Genomic DNA, 16,631 nt, shown 5'->3' on the forward strand with positions numbered 1-16,631 from the left:
TAAAGTGCAGGAGGACACTGCAGCCAATTGAAACGGCAGGGGAAGTTTAGAGAGGCAGGATGGGATCAGCTAGGCCAGGATTTGGCTAGGACACTGGAGCTAATGTCCCTGTTCTTGCTGAATAAAGTCATGTGGTGTTCAGTGACCACAAGCAGCCAGAGCTTCTGTGTTACACATGGCACCTCTGCCGGCACAGCACCCCCTTGCAGCAGGCAGACGGACTGGCTCAGGGTTAATTTAGAGAGGAAAGCACCATATTTAGAAACAGCAACAACTGCTGCTTCCTACACCTGCATTTCCCTTGAGGTCTGCACCAAGTATTGGCCAGGGCCAAGTCCAGCCCATCTTAGCAGGCAGCTGAGCACCACAGCTGAGAGCCAGTTTCCTGGCTGATGAGAAAGTCTCTGAGTTGATTTTTTGAAACCATCGAATCTAAAAACCCCTTTTGATCCTGCCGCAGAGTCACCATCGATCCTGGATTTGATCTGCACAGAGAGTGCCCAGTGTGGGGAGAGTGAACCCGCTTCAGCTCTGACAGAAGTGCAGAGGGGTAGGACTGGAGGGGACCTCAACAGGTCATCTGTCCAGTCCCTGCACTCATGGCAGGGCTACGGAATAACTAGACCATCCCTGACAGGGGTTTGTCCAACCTGCTCTTAAAAACCTCCGACGACGGAGAGTTCACAACCCCCCGGGCAATTTATCCCAGGGCTTCACCACCCTGACAGGAAGTTTTTCCTAATGTCCAACCGCCCTAGCTGCAATTTAAGCCCATTGCTTCTTGTCCTAGCCTCAGAGGTTAACGAGAACAATTTTTCTCCCTTCTCCTTGAAACAGCCTTTTATTTACTTGAAAACTGTTCTCATGTCCCCTCTCAGCCTCCTCTTCTCCAGACTAAACAAAGCCAGTTTTTTCAATCTTCCCTCACAGGTCATGTTTTCTAGACCTTCCATCATTTGTGTTGTTCTCCTCTGGACTCTCTCCAATTTGTCCACATCTTTCCTGACATGTGGCTGGACACAAATACTCCGTTGGGGCCTAATCAGCGCTCTGGAAAGCAAGAAACCAGGGTGGCCCATAGCACTGCCCTTTTCTGCAGGGAAAGGCCCCTCGTGGGCCAGGGACTCACAGGGCCCCGGGCCCCAGGACGCCTAGAGGAGAGGATGCTCTCAGACAAATCAAAGCTGTGGCACATGCAGAGAAGCTGGCCGCTGCATCGTCAAAGCTGGCTCTCCGGGGACTCAGCTCCGAGCCCTCGCCCCGGCCTTGTTCCTCGCCGTCCCACTCCCTGTATTGACGGTGCTTGTTGGCACCTCGCCCACCAGCTGCAGGGGCAGAGCGTAGCGCCAGGCTGGCAGCCGGTCTCAGCTCTCCAGTGCCCCCGGGCTCTCCGCCAGGCAGCTGCGACAGGCGCTGGTCTCGCCCCGAGGGAGCTGTTGGCAGCAGCAGCCAGAACTCAGGCTGCGAGGAAGAGATTTTAACGCCACCTGATGCTTACAGAAGACGATGGTTTCCCTTGGAGCTGCCTCCCCAGGCTGCAGAGGTTCCAGGGCCAAGTGGCACGTGAGACGGGGGTGGGGGGCTGCCCCAAAGTGCCTGGGGATAAACTGCCTGGGTCTGCCCCACCTCGACTCCCTGTGCATCAGGAGCAGCTCCACTGAGGCCTATGGAGTTTCACGGGGGCAAGAGGAGAACCCCAGGCACCACGGGAAGGTGCAGCCCAAGGCACGTCAACGGCAGGGAGAGAAGCAGCCGATCCCTGCTGGGCCAAGCCGCGCTGCATCCGCACAGCGCAGGAGAGGCGGCAGCTGTGGCACTGAAATGGACAATCCCTCCTGCCAGGTGACATTCCTCCAACAGCCCTGCTTCTCCTTCACCAGGCCGTAGCTCCCTGGGCCGGTTCGACACAGCTGATGGCTACCCCGCTTTGCTCTGCACCCCGTCTGGGCTCAGCAACTCGGCTCCCTGGGTCGCCCCCGCAGCACCCGTCTCTCTGGCGTCATGCACCCTGGGGACACCCGCACAAGCTCAGCCCCCAGGAGCCAGCATCACCGAATGGGCAGCTCAAGGGAAAAGCTGCAGCGGGGTGAAGGGGGTCGAGGTTTCTGGGGGGCTTGCTCAGAGCTTAACCCTCAACTCGCCAGGTGCAGCATTAACTACAGGTGGGGAGCAATGTTCCCTCTAATTTTTGACAGGCCATGTGCGCAAAAAATTTCTTCTGTGCAAATGTTTGTGCGCGCGGTGTTTTGCTGTGTGCGCGGGGGTTCAGGATCTGTGTGCCCACGCGCACACGCACAGCTGAGCGGGAACAGTGGTGGGGAGGGAGCCTGTCCCCCCAGGCCGAGACTAATCATCCTGTCCAGCTCATCTAATATTCATCTGAGGCTCAATTACGTGGGCGGCTCTCCCAGCCTTTTATCTCCCTGCCGGCCCCTCCCCAGCCCGTCCTTCTTCCCAGCCCGGGCCCATCGCTCCTCGCTGAATTATTGATACGGCCCTTCAGCTGCCAGAATCGATCGCGCTTACTTTATGCCTCCCCCACCCCCCACCCTGGTGTATCGAGAGCCCGCCTGCGATGCCAGGGCACCTCCGGGGGTGAGTGTGCAGATCTCCCGTGGGAACGCGCAGGGGTAGGGGCCGCGGGTACAGGGTAGGGTCAGGCAACTGGCCAACGCACTGTAAATGATTCATGGGTCTCTCAGCTGCCCCAGCTCTGGCACTGATTGCCAGCACCATTAGCTCTGCCCATGGCCAGGCTCCGGTGTGCGCTGCCCCACCATCTATTCGTGCCACCCGGGCATGCCGCAGGCTGGACTCAGCCCGTCAGGCAGTGCGTGGCCAGAAATTACGGGTGAGATCACTGTGATTATTTAAACAGGAGCTTCCCAGTGCCAGGCAAGCTAGCTAACGGGCGGGGCAGCGATATACATGAGACTACAAGGGCACGCCAGCCGCAGGCTCCAGGGCACGAGCGGCACACCAGCTGGGAGTCAGGAAGAAACAGCCCCCCCCTCCCCCAAGGGGGGAGTTTGGTTCAGCCAGGCGCATCCTACCTCTCTCAGAAGCATCCGGCAGTGGCCATTACCAGGCAGTCGTGATGGTAACACTGCCAGCGGCGCGACACAGACAAAGCTCCATAGTGCTTAAGCAGGCCCTGCCCTTTTTCAAGTATCTACAGAGCACAAAGGAAGCTGATATTATTCCTATTTCGTAGATGGGGAAACTGGGGCACATAGCGGCGCAGTGAATTTCCCGAAGTCACCTAGCAGGCCAATGGCAGAGCAGGGATTGGGAGCTGCCAGGCGCCAGGGCTGTGCCCCGTCCACTAGGCTGCATTGCCTCTCCTGTGGCAGAAGTGAGCTTATGCAGTGTTCGGGCTGCCCAGTTAAGAATCAGAGCCAGACAAGGCCAGAGCGATGGGTCTGACACCGCCCCGCTGCGTCCACCGGTGAAACGTGTGATCTTTCTGCATGGCACCACGAACGGCAGGCTCCCCGCTTAGCCAGAAAACAGATGCCCCATTGGCACCTCACCCCTTCGGGGGGCTGGCGGGTGGGGGGGGAACACAGTTCTTTTCAGACCCTGGAATTACCTGCAGGGTAGCCCCGGTGGAGCTGGGTCACGATGAAAGGTGCTGCCCTGCATCTAAACTCGCTGTAAGTCCAGGTTAGTTGCAACATTTCGCCAGCCCGAGCCACTGCTCCAGGCTAGACCTAGCCCAGGGATGGCGTGTGTATGGCATGTCCCCCCCGTAGCTGGAGCCAACGACGCTTCCCACAGAGGGGCCTGCCCATATTGGAGAGCACTTTAGAGCAGCCCCTTCCCCTCCCTGGGGCATGGTGGGGGGTGTCATTTAATCCTGCGCCAGTTAATTAACATCACTAATGAGTCAAGCTCCCAGGTCAAAACCAGGACGCCCCCACTCCCCCCCCGCTTCTGAGCCTGGCACTAGCAGCCAATAACAGGGACATCAAAAGCACAGGAGGGTGGGGGCCCTGCAAGGAGGGGGAGGGCATGAGTATCAGCCGGACGGACAGATGGACAGGCTCGCTGCAGGGGCTTGTTCCACACTTGTGGCTTCCCTGGGAGCGAGCGGCGAAGGCCCCGGCTGGCGGCCCTGGCTGTCTCCCCAGCCCTGTGCCTGGCTCACAGGGAGCTGTCCTGAGTTTCCCATCTTGCGCTGCGCTGGGCCGGGGTCCCCCATCTCTGGCCATGGCCCTGCTGCACTCTGACACTAACCAGAGGTCCTAGCCCAGCCCGGGGGATGCCCCCATGGGGCGCTCTGGCTAAGCCCCCAGAAGTTGCTGGTCCCAATTTGTGGCCCTGTTTGAATCTGCAGAGACGCAGGCCAGAGCTTTCCAGTGCAGCTGTCTGCCCGCCCCCCCCCACCCCGGCCTCACCCTCCAGCATCACCGGCCCAGCCCCAGAGAATCCCCCACCCTCCGGCCATGGGTGTGGAGGGCACCGACCGGCAGATTGCTCCCGACGGCCGCAGGTGGGCCTGGCTGGGGATGGACGCGTTGACTGGGAGCGGCCGGCTGTCACGCGGATCATCGCAGGCCAGGTTCCCCTGCGGCGGGGACGGGGGCCTGTCGCGAAATGCGCCTCTTCCCTGGAGGAAGCCCACCTTGGGGAGGGGGCAGTTCACAGCACAGCGTGTGCCCCGGTCATCGTCCAGCGGAGATGGGAGGAGGGACACCCCTTTGGACAAACCAGCTGCCTGGGGTGCACGGTGCAGTCCGACTGGCCAAAGGTGCCTGGCGCTGAATGCATGCCCGGCCCCACGGGCTCAAGGAACAGGGAGACAACCCCACATGAGACCTGGCAGCTACAGTACTCTGTGGATCTGAAACGTAACATCCCCCATCCCCACCTCACAAAACAACAGCTTGCACGTTCACTGGGTGTGGTGCACACGAGTCGTACCCTGAGCCCATGAGTGGACTGAGCAACGCCTGCGTCCATCTGCTGAGCTCCATCCATAAGATTCCCACCACTGACAGGCAGCCACCTCTGAGCTGGAAGGCGGCAGCTGATTAAGAGCCCCATTGAAATGTCCCACTCAGGTCCTCACAAGGCCAAGCCCATACCTCAGCCACTCTAACAGATCGCTCTCTGCATCCCAGTCACCCATGGGCGGCTCACGGGAGCTCTGGCTCCCACCTTTGGGGGACAGAGGTGGAAGGGGAGCAGAACAGGATCCCAGCTCCAATCCCTGATGCCCTAGCTCAGCATCGGGTGCTTTCGGCCCACGGGGGGGAGGGCGGCAGTGGTGCCAGTTCAGCATGCCTGCAGGGATGGGGCGGGAGCAGGGCCAGCTGCATTGATCAGCCAGAGGGGATGGCAGGGCCCTGGCACTCCATTAGCAGCCTGAAGCCATTAGCTGTGTTATTTCACCCGCCGATGCAAGGCAGCCGGGCTCTGTGGTCACAGCGAAGCCCTGGCAAGGCTCGTAAATAACACATGGGGGGAGGCAGCCAGTGGGGGGGGAGGCAGGGGGAAATGTTGGGGACAGGAAAATTTGCTCGAGGAGAGGAGTGGAAATTCATCCCTGGGGACAGATATAAGTGGCCGTGAACCTGCCGGTTCCTGGCGCCTGCTCCTGCTGCTGGGGAAGGCAGGGGCAGCTCGGAGATGGAGCAGCAGGGGGCACTCGACAGGCCTTGGATTTGCGGAGGGGCATTGGGGTGCCCCCCCACCCCCTGGGATTGCAATATTTTTACTTTGGCACCTGACATGGCAAGCTTGGGGGTGCCGGGGCTCTGACCTGCCAGGCCCGGAGGTGCCGGGGCTCAGCCTGGCTGGCCCTGGCACAAATTAAGGCCTGGGGCCAGGCCTGCAGCTGCAGGTTCCTTTCCCTCACCCCCGGGGGCAAGCGGGGGAGCCATGCAGCACCGGGGGAATGGGGGGGGGGCTGTAGCAAACATGCCTGCACCAATGGCATGGCCCCCTCTGCCCTCCAAGATCCACCTCTTGAGACTTGATCCCCAGTGGCAGCCAATTCACCGGCGGGGGGTTGGGGGGGAAGCCTGCCCTTCAGGGGGACGCCATCACGCTGCTCGCTGCCCCTCGCTCCCTGGCCCAGCCGGAGACTTGCCCGGGGCAGGGAGCGATCCCAGGCCAGGGTAGGACCGTGGGGCATGGGCCAGCTTTGGGCCCCTCTGTAGCTACCGCCCTTCCCTGCACGGGTGCAAGGGGCAATCGGCAGCCCCATCACGGCACAGGCAGGCAGAGGGCCCTGCCCCTGAAGAGCCAGGTTCAGCCAAGGCGGGGAATTCCCCAGCCACACAGGGGGCGGGAGAACAGCCCCGTGGGGCTAGATCAGCTCCCCACCAACCACGGGAGGGTTCTGATGCCTGACAGGGACAACAGAGCTCTCAGCTACTGCCCTAGGGCTGGTGGATACCCCCCTCCTATCGCCATGGGGACACCACCTCCTGTCGCCATGGGGACACCATCATGGGGACATCACCTCCTATCCTCACAGGGACAGGAAGAGGCTTTGCCTAGGGCATGGCCACCTTGACAAGGCCAGATGTAGGGAGGTGCAGGCAGGGCGCTGAGGACCCTTAGTGCAACCCCCACCCCACGGTGACCTGCTTGAGTTAGGGCGGGGGGGAGGAGCAGGGAACACAAGAGAAGCTGCCCGCCCAGCGCCCCGGAGCCTTCATTCCAGCCCCGGCTATCGCAATGCGGAGCAGCCAGCGATCGATGCTATGACTTTGGTGCCGAAACTCCAGGGTTTGGGCATCCGGCCGAGAACATGGCTCCCCCACCGTGCAACTCACTGTTAATAACCAGACCCCCCATCCTTCACTCCCTCCAGCTCCACCATGTGGAGTCAGGGTGGCTTCATCCATAGAAATAAAACCCAGGATGGGGAACCAGGACTCCTGGGTTCTATTTCCAGCCCCGGCCCAGACTCGCCGAGTGACCATGAGCAGGCTCCACCCCCAATGCCTCAGTTTCCCCATGGAGATGGTGATACTGACCTGGCGGGACTGCAGGTCGGGATGGAGGGGTGCCGGCAGAGCTGGGGAAGGCGGGCAAGTCCAGAGCTGGACTAGCAGGGGACTGCGGGTCAGGATGGAGGGACCCTGGCAGAGCTGGGGGGTGGAGTCCAGGGCTGAAATTGTCAGGGGGAGCCCATGGGGTCATCAGCGGAGCTGGGAAGGGACAGGAAGGGGCCTAGGCTGGGTCAGACTGGAGCAGCAGGCGAAGCCGCACTGAGGGGCTGAGGGCAGCGAAAGGATTTAACCGGAGACTTACTGTCCCCCTCCTGTGGCTGGTCTGGAGAGGAGACGAGACCTCCTGCTGGGGCGGCCACATCAGCACCAGGGCAGGGGCGGATGTGGACATGGGGCCCTGTTTGGCTGCAAGGACCTGAGTGGGGGCGCGGCTCGGTGCTAGCTCCCCATGGGGGTGAGCAGGGTACACCCAGTGCCTGTCGCACAGGGAGCAGGCTTGGTTTGGCTCAGCCAGCCGCCAGCCACTCTCAGATGGCAAGGGGTGGGGAGTTTCCATCAGCCGGGACTCCCTGTGCATGCCACACCCGCCCTATGGGGGGACCCTGCAGCTCTGCCTCGGGGCCCACCTTTATCCCCCCCTTCCAGGCTACGGGGCGCAGAGCCCCCACTCTCAGCAAGGCCGCCCATTCGTCCACTCCCAGAGGCATGTGACCCTGTGACCCTTAAAACTACAGACCCCCACAGTAAATCGAGGAGGGGGGGCAGAATTGCCAATAAAGGTTTTGCAGGATCCCTGTGGCCCCGGCATGTTCCTCCAGCCAGTCCCCCCATGCCCTACCCAGCTCTGAGTCCCCTGCGGTTGATAATGGTGACAGCAGCACATGGGGGGCAGAAGGGGTCCCCCGCTGCTCTGAAGGCACCAGGAGAGACCTGGGCTTATGACTAGTGGGAGGCAGGACTTCTGGGTTCTCTCCCCAGCTCCGCCCGACTTGCTGCGTGACCAGGGGCTGGCTGCTGCCCCGCTCTGTGCTGGAGATGCCCATCGGGAAGTGCTGCGTGTTGCTAGCAGGGGCCATGCGGGCGAATTGAGGGGGTTAGAGGGAAATACTAGATGGCTTCCAGCCCACAGATAGCGGCTGTTCTAAGCCACCCACCCCTGGCAAAGGACACCCCTCACCCTGCTCCCAGTACCTGCGGGGAAAGCAGGGGGGAGTCGGGCTTGGTAGGTGGCTGTGGCCCCACGGGATTCCTAGCTGGTGCGGGCTCTGCAGAGAGCTCCTGAGGCTGGCACGGGGGGGGGGGGCATGTGCCACTGAGACAGGACTAGCCTGGAACGTCTCTGCGGCACGGCTAGCTGCTCCCACCCAGCCCGAGCCTGCGGGGCGGCTGGATGGGGAGGGACATCACAGACACAACCCTGGCCGGGTCAGAGCTGTAGGCAGCTGAGCCAGAGCTTGGGAGGTAGCCCAAACTATGAAAAACTCTGGGCGCCTACAGAACCATTAGCCCAGCCAGCCTGGCACCCGCCACCCACCATCCAGACCATTAGCTGAACCTGGCACCCCACTGCCTGCCATAGCAAAGCAGAGCAGTGGGACTGGCTCAGGCCCAGGAGCCCGTCTCTGGCAGTGCCCACTCCTTGACACTCTGCACTTGACCATTCTCACACCCGGAGCAGCTACCAATACTGGCTGCCACCCCTGGCAAGCCCCAGCTGCAGGACTGGGTGCAATGAGGTTTCTGTGGCAGTGAGTTCCGCAGGCCGGCATTATGCTGGGTGAGGAAGCCTGTCCATTGATCGTCCACCAGGACTGGACACAGCTCGTCAGGGCCTCTGGTAGGGCCGGGCTCCCCACACCTACTGGGGGTGGGGTGTATCACACGCTCTTGCCCCTGCTCTGGCTCACTCACAGCTCCATGAGGTCACCAAGTACAGAGCTCAGACCCACCCCTGCTCCCGCAGCCCAGGCCCCTGCTGCCCACCTGCATGAGGACTCCCACCAGCACGCAGGGGCTAGGACACACAGCAGAGCAGTTCCAAATGCACCCAGGGGAGGGAAGGAGGGGGTCTCACTCACACGCCCTAACCAGCCCTCCACACTCCTAGGCTCTGCCCTGAGGCTGCGTTGGTGCCAGCGCAGTGACTATGGTCCACGTGTCTACACATCAGCGTACTCCGGGCTCTGGGGGGCCACATGGCCGGTCCTGGGGGAGGACCCCCACTGCCAGAGGGCGCCGCCCTGGAAAGCAGATTGTGGGAAGTAATCCTGCGTGGGGCTCTGGGTCACCCCTCTGCTGCAGATCACCCTGAACTCACCAGGGCCTTAGAGAGAGCTCAGCCCCCCACTCCTTCCATCCCCACCCCCCGAGATCACTGAGCAGCTAGACGCCCGCAGCCCGAATCGCCTAACCTCGCCCGTCCTGCCTGGGGCAGGGCTGCATCTCCAGGGCCTGGCGCACGCTGGCTACAGGGTTCGGGACTCTCCACCCTCCCCCTGGCACCCAAAACGCATCCCTCGCACAGCCACACGACCCTATCGCCCGCGCGGGCACAGACACCAGCCCCAGCAGGGACAGATGGACGGTTCGCTAGCCCAGGCCCTCACCCTTCAGTCCCTGCTGGCAATTCCTGCCTTTGCCATGACTCTGGCAGGGATCTGTCCGAGGGCCCGTCTGCACTGGGGCCCTGCCCGTGGGGCACAGGGTCTCGTTCTGCTCTGGACTGTGAGCTTCCTGCGCTCAGAGCGGAGAGCCCCTTGCCTTCTCCTGGGGGCTCAAGCCAACATCCAGCCCCAGGGCACCGAGTGGCTTGGGCACCTCGCAAACTGCTGGGTACTGCCAGACCCTGGCCGGCAAGCTGGGGCACCAGACAGAGCCCTGGCTGTGCAGGCTGTCCCCAGCTCACCCCATCGTCCCTCCCGCGAGGCACCGAGTGGCCGGTGGGTTTCGCTAGCCCAGGCTGGCCCGTGCCCCAGCGCTGCCCCCGCCGCGTTACCTTCCAAGGAGACAGGTTCAAAGAGGCCGAACTGCTCCAGCACCTTGACAAACAGAACCAGCACCACCAGTACAGCGATCATCTCCAGCCCTTCCAGGTTCATGGTGAGGGGAGCTCAGGGCATGGCCCCCCCACCCCCGACCGGCTCGCTCCCCCGGCGCCCCGATCAGCCAGACGCCACGACCGCCGGGACACGCATCTCCAAGGAGCCGCCAGCCCTGCCGCGGGAGCATCAGCCTTCACCCCTCCTCCTGGGGGGCCCCCGCCATCCGGCACCGGACCAGCCCTTGCCGTCCAGAACCCCACGGCGGGGGTACCCCACTGTGCCTGGCAGGGGGCACCGGGCGGAGAGTTGGCCGGTCCTAGGCAGCCCAAAGCATCCGTCCACCTTGCTAGAGCGGGGCTGGAGGACGTGTGAGAGTAGAGAGGGAGGGAGGGAGGCATCGCCGCGGGAGGAGTGTGGGGGGTGGGGGGGAGCCATGCCCTCCCATTCCAATGACACCACCTCCATCGATTTGCTTAATGCGGTTGCTAAGCAAACGGGCCACAGATATTAAGAGGATCTCAGCTCCCCTCCGGGGACGCTGGGTTAAACATCCACAGGGAGGAACAGCTCTGGTACATCCTCTGTGCCCCCCCCGAGTGCTGCTCCCAGCCAGTCGTTGGGGTGGGGGGCCGTGGACCCCCCAGCACCATCCTCTGCCTGATGCCTGCCCTCAAGATGCCTGGCACAGCCTGGGAGGAGAGCAACATGCCACATGGCAGAGAGGTGCCACCTAGGCTGGGGGGCCAGGACTGTGCCAGCCTGCATGCAGGGGGCATAGGGACAGTTTGGGGAGGGGGGTTCTGCACTCTTCCCCCCTCTTGCCTTGCCTTCCCCTCACAGTTAGTGTGTGTCAGACAGGCCTCCAAAGCCCCAAGTTCCGCTGCAAACAAAAGCCAGAAATCCTGCCCTGCTCTGGGGGTCACCTGAACTCACCTGGGGCTCACGGCCGGTGCCCAGTGCAAAGGCCCCAGCTCACCAGAGCCTGCACCGTCCTGGCTAGATCCCCACACGGCCCCAACCGGCAGAGCGCGAGGGAGGGGAGCGACTGCCACTCTGGGCCGGGCACTCACAGCGTCCTGCCTCCGGCTGTGTCAGAACAGAGCAGCGGGTCAGCCAGCCGGCCACGCCACCCCCACTGCAGGACTCCACTCCCAGAATGCACCTGGCTTTGCAGCCATTGACACCAACGCTCCTTTGCTTTGGTCGCCCGACTGCCTGGCTCCCTCTGCCTCACCATGGTCCTGCAGCAGTGAGTTCCACAGGTGAAAAGAGCCACCCTCCAGGGGGCTGGCTATAAGACATAGAACTCTCCTCCTCCCACTCCTCTCTGTCCCCGCCCGAGTGGATAGTGAGCCCAGGGGTTCCCATTTGCTGGCTGCTTGGCGGGTCCTGTTCTTTGTGGCTGTGACCAAAGCCTCTCATCACACGTGGCACCAGTAGTCCCTTAGCAGAGGCCACAGAGGGACTGGGCCTTGCGGACCCAAGGCCGGGGCAGGGCAGGAGCCAGGGGTGGGGGCAAGGGGGAGACCAGATCAGCTGCCACCCACGTTGCCTCTGCTCTATGGAGAGGAGTCAGCCCCTGGGGCTCACAATCCAGCCCCTTGATCCTCCCCTGTCCACCCTGCAGCCCGACTGCCCTGGCCCGCTCTGCCTGCACTAGACATTGACCCACCAAGCCCAGCCTCTGGCAGGCGATGGACCCTGCTCTAGGATTCGGGAGCATTCCCTGCCAAGCAATGGCCAGAACAGGGCAGGTGGGTGCGGCAATACCGACGCTCGGCATTTCCAGGGCCAATGGCCGCCACAGAGCTCGAGGCATGGCAGAGCAGGCATGGAACCAGCCTCGGGGTTATTGTCCCCATTTAACTGCAGGGGAAACTGAGGCATGGAGCAGGGACGTGGCTCCTCGGCCAGAATCACCCCGTATGGGATGGAACCCAGGAGTCCTGGCTCCCAGGCTGGTGCTGCAGGCACAGGGTCACCCTTGCCCCAGGCAGCAGAGAGGGCAAGTCTCTAAAGGGTCAGGGCCCAGTTTAACACAGGTCTGGCTGCATCCCGAGCTGGAGGGCTCAGGGAAGCAGTGGGGCTGGGCCAGGCTGGGGTGGGGAGAGTAGGGGCGGGAGCAGGTCATGGCTAGTATGGGGTGAATGTTCAGGCTGATTCTTCTTTCAGCTGAACGGATCAATTCCCCCCAGCAGGCAGTGGGGCCGGAGGGCTGGTGGGTGCCTGAGGTCGCAGTGACTTTGGGCGGCAGGACCCAGCCGGCTGCCGAGAAGCAGCTTTGCTAGAGAGCAGCTGTGGCTGGGCTGGGAGCCACCTGCCCTAACCCAGCCAAACCACGCGAGCAGCCCTGGGTGCAAGGATGGCTCCCCGGTGTGTTGACCTCTTCACGGGCCACCTCTGGACAAATGCACCACGAAACCAACGAGACACCTGAGCTACAGCCAGGATATTCTCATCCCCTGGACAGACGACCAAACCCCGCCCACAGATTTCCACCAGCACCCATCCATTAAACTCTGTCTACAACACATACACACACACACACACACACACACACCCCAGCAGCAACTTCCTGGCTATCACAATCTGCTCCAGCAATGGAACCCTGCAGGCAACCACACTTAACGATGGAGTTATAGTCCTGAAAAATGTGACTCTAAGCGAAACCATGTTAAGCGAATCCAATTTCCCCATCAGAATGACTGTAAATGGGGGGGGTTAGGTTCCAGGAAATTTTTTTTGCCGTGCAGTCCAGTCCAGTACTATAGTGGGGAGGTGCCCCCACCTTACCCCACATAGGCACAGCCCCCTGGCACCGGGGACAAGGAGGCAGGCAAGGAGACGGAAGGTGCTGCAGGTAGGAGAAGCACGTTGCGCAGCACCAGGGGCAGCTTCCCCTACTCTGCAAGCACCGGGGCGGGGGGCTCAACCCTCGACCCGCCCACCCCACCCCTTCCCCCAAGCCCCCACCCTTAACCCGCCTCTTCTTCCCCCCCCCTTACTCCACACATCACGTCCTCGCTCCTCCCCTGTGAACCCCGCAAGCCAGCTGATTGCTGCGGGCAGGAGGCGGGTGAGGAGCGGGAGGGCGCTGATCCGCAGGGTCTTCAGGTGGGCGGGAGGAGCTGGGGGGGCTGTAGGGGAGCTGATAGTGGGGATGCCAGCTGAGGACAAAGCAGGCAGCCAAACGATGTTATAGTGAAGCATTGCACAACTTTAAACAGAGCATGTTCTGTAATTGAGCAGGGACGTAAGAGCGAAACAACGTTAAGCGAGAGGACGTTAAGTGGGGAGTTACTGTGGATACAAGAAGCCCATGGATCGCCACACCTACCTTCACAGGGCCAGTAACCACTCCAAACACACCAAGAAACCAGTTATCTACAGCCAGGCACTCAGACACCACAGAGCATGCTCCGAGGAGAAAGTCCTGGATACACACGTAAACCGCCTTCACCAAACCAGGACACCACCAGAGAAGTAGATCGCGTCATGAAATGGGCTACCAAAGAACCTGCTTCAATAACAGAAATAAAGCCCATCTGACTGCACACCCCTAATTCTCACCTACCACCCCACCCCACAACCCACACGGGGTATCAAACAGTTACAACCCGTACTCGATGGGGACGACATCCTGAAAGAGATTATCCTGAACTCCATCATCCGACCTTCAAAAAACTCCCCCAACCTCTTCAACCTCATCATCAGAAGTAAGCTCCTCAGAAACCAGGAGACACCAACTCAAAGCGGCACCAGATGCAAAACCTGTTGACGTATCTCCACTGCTATGATGATCAACACCCCAACTACACACCTTTCAAGATCCATGGGTCTGACATATGCCTATTGCAACCTGTGTTGTACCTCATCCAGTGCACTAAATGCCCCAATAGCAACTATGCGGGTGAAACCGACAATCCCTATGCTCTCAAATGAGCTCTCACAGAAAAATGATAAAAGACAAAAACCCCACATCACCTGTGAGCGAACACTTTTCACAAGGTGATCACTCCATATCTGACCTCTCAGTCCTCATCCTCCGAGGAAACCTGCACAACATCTTCAAGAGAGGAGCCGGGGAGCTTACATTCATAACTTTGCTAGACACTAAAAATCATGGATTAATAGAGACACTGGATGTCTGGCTCATTATAACAATCTGTAACCCACTAGCCCCACATCCCCAACTTCCCCCCCACAATGACTTGAGGGATATTAATGGGCCATTTCACCTTGAATGGTCCCTTGAAATGTGTGTTAACTCCTTACGCTAAACAGTCTGTTCCACCTGATATTTAGCTGTGACACTCTGACTATGTGTCTGAGACCAAAGGAAGAGCTCTGTGTAAGCTCAAAAGTTTGTCACTTCACCACCAGAAGTGGTCCAATAAAAGCTATTACCTCACCCACCTTGTCCCTCTAATGTCCTGGGACCAACGTGGTTACAACACCGTTGCATAGATCATTAATAAAAATGTGTTAATTAGCATAGGGCCACGAATCTGTCACTGCAGAACCCCACTAGAAATGCACCCCTTCGATGAGGAGTTCCCCTTTACAGTTTCATTTTGAGGCCTCACAGCTGGCCGGCTTTTCAACCAGTTAATGAGGGCCATGGTCATTTTATATTGTTCTAAGATTTGTAACCAAAATGTTGTATAGTACCAAGTCGAACGCCTTACACAGTCTAGTACATCAACACTATCACCCTTATCAACCAAACTTGTAATCTCATCAGAAACAGATACCAAGTTACCTTGACAGAACCTATTTTCCATAAGCCCATGCTGATTAGCATTAATTATATTACCCTTCTTTAATTCTTTATTAATCGAGTTCCGTATCAGCCACTCCATCATCTTATGCGGGATCAGTGTCAGACTGACGGGCTTATAATTACCTGGGTCATTCCATTTACCCTTTTTAAATATTAGCTTTCTTCTAGTTGTCTGGAACTTCCCCAGTGTTCCAAGACTATTGAAAACCAACATTAACAGTCCAGTGAGCTCCTCCAAAACTTTTGGTGGCTCTTCTAAAACTCTTGGACCTGCTGAGATTCAAAAATGTCTAACTTTAGTAGCTTCTGTTTAACATCTTCCTGAGATACTAATGAGGTAGAAAGAGTGTTATCATGTGATGAATACATCATCTGTTTTTTCCCACATACAGAACAGAAATATTGATTGAACACTTCTGCCTTTTCTGCATTATCATTGATAATTCTACCATCTCCATCTAGGAATAGACCAATACCATTGTCAGGATTCTTTTTGTTCCTAATACACTTAAAAACGCCTTCTGCGGGCCATAGAGTTCTTTGTGTCCCTTTGCTTCCCTTATCAATTTTCTACAAACTCCTAGCTTCTGATTTATATTCATTACTATCAACTTCCTCTTGCTTCCATTTGTTCTCTCTCTCTCTCTCTCTCTCTCTCATTATATATATGAGAGAGAGAGATATTTTATAGCTTCCTTCACTTCCCCTCTAAATAGGGTTACCATGCGTCCAGGTTTTCCCAGACATTGCATCTTTTTGGAGGCTCCATCCTCTGTCTGGGTGGATTTTTCAAATAACAGGCAGCGTCTGGGATTTTTTTAGAGCAGATGCTGCAACTCAGAAAGAGCCTCGATTGGTCCACTTCCCAATTGATCCCTCCTCTGCATCCAGCAGCTACAGCTACCGGATCCCACTCACCCAGGTCCTGGCTCCTAGCCTTGGGGAGGGGGTTCCACAGGGAGGTGCTGAATGACAGCTGTCACTGCATCTTGGGCTTGTGCCAGCCGCTCTGCTACTGTGACAGGGAGCAACACTGCCCGCCCCCACCTCCAGTGAGACCCCCTGCCGCAGGTTCCCCCTCCAGCTCCCCTAACTGTACTCTCCATCCAGCTCCCCCTTCCCCCTCAATGTCCTCTTTTGGGGAACCCGAAATATGGTAACCCTACAGCTAAAACTGGCCCCCTTTAACCAGTAGACCCTTCTTCCTCGATCGTGACTTTCGGGGCATCTGGCAAAGCGTTCTTAAACAATTCCCAATGATCAGTCACATTTTTCTGATTAAATTCTGCTTCCCAGCTGGTCTGGCTCATAATTGTTTGGAGCTTTTTGAAACCGGCTCCTCTAAAGCACCAAGTCTGACTGTCGCTGGTCCGGCCTTTACTCTGTTTGCACAGTAGACGTGTGATCAAGTCATGACTCTTGTACCTAAGCCGCTGTGTCTGCCCAGAGGGAGCTAATACAGAATCCCCCACGCAACGGGAGACCCCCACACTCTTTGCAATGTTGCAATTCAAATTTATCACCACAAGGGGGCACCCTTTCTCCACACCTCACTGAGTGGGGTGGCCGGTCTATGGGGCTAGAAAACGGCCCCCTCCCCAGGCTGACTCCACCCTGGCCCCATGCAGGGTGCAGCAGTCAGGTCCTGGCTGAAAAGCGCCCTCCCGGGTCACGGATGGAACATTTCCCAGCCTGCAGCCCCTTCTGAGCTCCCCCCGCCCACAGCTCTGTCAGTGCCCCTCATTCCCGACCCGCAGCCCCCAGCTAGCCCAGCCTCTGACAGCTCTGCTAATGCTCCTCAATCCCGACCCACAGCCCCCTGCTTGTCCAGTCCTTGCC

General features: G+C 59.2%; 1 protein-coding gene across 2 annotated transcripts in view; it reads right to left on the reverse strand.

The window, feature by feature from the left end:
• Positions 1 to 16,631, reverse strand: part of KCNIP2 (potassium voltage-gated channel interacting protein 2) — a 140,832-nt gene that overhangs the window by 37,690 nt on the left and 86,511 nt on the right. The gene's annotated exons all lie outside the window — the stretch shown is intronic.

The sequence above is a fragment of the Dermochelys coriacea genome, chromosome 7 (genome assembly GCF_009764565.3).
Source record: "Dermochelys coriacea isolate rDerCor1 chromosome 7, rDerCor1.pri.v4, whole genome shotgun sequence".
In the NCBI taxonomy this organism is placed as follows: domain Eukaryota; kingdom Metazoa; phylum Chordata; order Testudines; family Dermochelyidae; genus Dermochelys; species Dermochelys coriacea.